General features: G+C 51.2%; 1 non-coding gene across 1 annotated transcript; it reads left to right on the forward strand.

Moving 5' to 3' along the window:
- The first annotated feature begins 699 nt into the window (after window positions 1-699).
- LOC102734019 (uncharacterized) lies at window positions 700-2,806 on the forward strand. The gene is made up of 2 exons (XR_014141614.1): window positions 700-1,336; window positions 2,274-2,806. It is a non-coding gene; the product is annotated as an uncharacterized LOC102734019 (transcript).
- Window positions 2,807-3,105: the final 299 nt, after the last annotated feature.

Below are 3,105 nucleotides of genomic sequence, written 5' to 3' on the forward strand. Positions count from 1 at the left end.
CTCCCCGTGCATGTAGATCCTGGGGTACTGCTCCCCAGTGGCAGACACCCATCCTGTGCCCTGCAGCATCCACCCTGCTCCCCGTGCATGTGGATTCTGGGGTCCTGCTCCCCAGAGGACAGACACCCGTCCTGTGCCCTGCAGCGTCCACCCTGCTCCCCGTGCATGCGGATTCTGGGGTCCTGCTCCCCAGAGGACAGACACCTGTCCTGCGCCCTGCAGCGTCCACCCTGTCCCCGTGCATGCTCATTCTGGGGTCCTGCTCCCCAGAGGGCAGACACCTGTCCTGCGCCCTGCAGCGTCCACCCTGCTCCCCGTGCATGCTCATTCTGGGGTCCTGCTCCCTCCAAAGTGCAGTCGTGACACCGGCGTCTTCGGAAGGTTCTCCGAAAGTTGGCGGTGTGTGACGGCAACATCGAAAAGCGTCACAAGGGAATATGCCCTTCCACGTGCTGTCCCCCAATGGACATTGCCGTGACGACGCTTCCTTGTTCCAAGGGTCCGTGTTGCCCTTTGTTCTTAAATGTAGCCGGATGAGCTGTCCTGTTGCAATCTGCTCGAAAGCCCGCACGTGCCCCAGACCGCCACCCACCCCCTTCCAGCAGAAGATGCGCATTGGTGCGGTCACGGTCCTCATGCAACTCTGGGTCTCCAGCAGGGGTCTGCGTCTGGGGCTGGGGGGTGGGGACAGGGCGACTGACGGTGGGATTCCTCGCACGCCCACCGGGACCCGTTCTTCCGTGACCTGCAGTTGAAGGCGCGTGGTGTGTTTGCTCGCGACGGTATTCTCGCCCCGAGCGATGCACTTTGTACAAAGTCTCAAGCTCTGTGAACGGTCTGGGATGTGCTTCGCTCGGGGCCGCTAAGCGACGTCGTCGAGAAATAAACGCCTTTTGCCAGTGAATCTGTGTTTGCCAGTCTTGAATCCCGTCAACTTGTGCTGTGTATCTCGGTGAGGGGACGGTTGGCGGCCATGGTCGTGTCCGCTCTGATGCCCATTTGGCACATTCCCAAAGAGAAATTTTGGGGAAGAAAATTTTTTTTAATTGACCGAGAATAAGAAAACCCGAAATCAAGCCAACGGGACCCCGCGAGGCCCCCTTAGCCTTCGATTCCCTATGGACGGAGCTGCCCTGGGTGGGTCTGCGTCTCCGTCCCTCCAGGTGCTGCTGATTTGGGCGGGTGGGGAGGAGGTGGGGGGCTGACTCCGCTTGGCGGTGACATGAGGGGACCTTCTCTGTGTTCACCCCCTTGGGGCATCTTTTGTGTTTTCTTTCAGCCGACCAAGGTGAGCCCAGCTCCAAGAACCAACAGAGCACCAGCGCCGACCAGCCAGGTGGGTTGCGGGCCCTTGGGACGGATGTCTTCCCGCGGCGCGGGGCGTTGCAAGAGATCCTTCGCGTCCCCTTCCTTCCCACGGCCCGAGTTCCGGGGCCGGGGTACAAACCCTCCGGGGCTTGAGGCACAACTCTGTGTCACGTTCTTGTGGTTCCTTGTGCAACATCCTCTAGGAGAAAATGCCTTCTATTTTTTTTCCCTACTTTTCCTGGAATATGTATTTTTTTTTCAACAAAAAAAGTCTTCTATATTTTTTTTCCTATTTTTCCTGGAGTATGTATTTTTTTTTTTCTAGGAGAAAATGCCTCTCATTTTTTTTTTCCTACTTTTCTTGGAGTATGCATTGTTTTTCTAGGAAAAAAATGCCTTCTATATTTTTTTTCTACTTTTCCCGGAATATTTTTTTTTTCTAAGAGAAAATGCCTTCTCCTATTTTTTTTCCTACTTTTCTTGGAATGTGTACTTTTTTTCTAGGAAAAAATGCCTTCTATATTTTTTTTTCTATTTTTCTTGGAGTATTTTTTTTTTAAGGAGAAAATGCCTTCTCCTATTTTTTTTCCTGCTTTTCCTGGAGTACGTGGTTTTTTTCTAGGAAAAAATGCCTTCTATATTTTTTTTCCTATTTTTTGTGGAGTGTGTTTTTTTTATTTTTCCTAGGAGAAAATGCCTCCTCCTATTTCTACTTTTTCTGGAGTACATATTTTTTTTTCCTAGCTAGAGTTGACTGGACTCTAAAATGTGTTGAATTCTTTTCCCCCAGCAGGTTAGAGTCGGGTTTTGTTTGCTGTGAGCGATGCGTTTTGCGCTCATTTATCTTCTATAGCAAGGGAGTCACCCGCGTCTGAAACGTTTAAGAAGCAGTCGGTGACGTGCGGGTTGTGGGGGGAGCTGGGGATGCCTTGTGAAGTCTTTCCTTGTCTGTTTGTCCTTGGCAGTTCAGTGGAGTCTTCTGGAAAAGTAGAAGCTTGACTGCAAACGCAAATCCTCGACGTTCCCAGCAGGAGAACAAGACTCCCCTGCTGCATCTTCCCAAGAAACACGTGCACCAGGGTAGCAGTGGCCACGGCGGAATCCAGCCCCGTCCTGCCCACGCCTGTGCTCACGTTGAGACTCTTTGTTTTGACCTTGAGATGCGTTGTGCCCATTTGCAGCATGCTGGGTAGACGAGGGATACTAACGCCGAGTGTTCCACCCCGAGAGGGGAGTTTTGCTCACCCTGTCCGTGGCCGTTAAGGGTTTCCCCGTGGGGTGTGAAAGGCCGATTGTGCATCACAAAGTCATTCCAATACCGACCCCACTGAAGCTCCTCCACCCGGAACTCTGGGCCGTTTACCAGTTAACAGAACTGTCCCTGGCATTGACCCTCGGATATGGTGAGATAAGCGTTTCATTAGTGTCCTCAAAATGTCCTTCATTGGGTAGGATTTTTTTTTCACACCAGACTAATAAAAAAGAAATTAGAAACCAAGTACTTTTTACTTAAATATCTTATCATGGGCTGACGTTTAAAGAAGGCTGTGGAAACCAGTGGAATGGACCCCGTGGTCCCTTTTCTGGGGCTGCAGGACAAACAGTCAACCCATGTGTACCCCCTGCATTTTCGGGATTTTCTTTCTCTGCCTACTTCCCTCCACTGGTCTTAGTACATTGGGGACAAGGACTTCTCAGCATTCAGATACTCCCCTGCATTGCATATTTCTCTGCATGCAGATACTCCACTGAATCCAGATACTCCCTTACATTCAGATACTGCCCTGCATCAGATAC

This window comes from Leptonychotes weddellii, unplaced genomic scaffold (assembly GCF_054177405.1).
Source record: "Leptonychotes weddellii isolate Sample4059 unplaced genomic scaffold, ASM5417740v2 HiC_scaffold_11484, whole genome shotgun sequence".
Classification (NCBI taxonomy): Eukaryota; Metazoa; Chordata; class Mammalia; order Carnivora; family Phocidae; genus Leptonychotes; species Leptonychotes weddellii.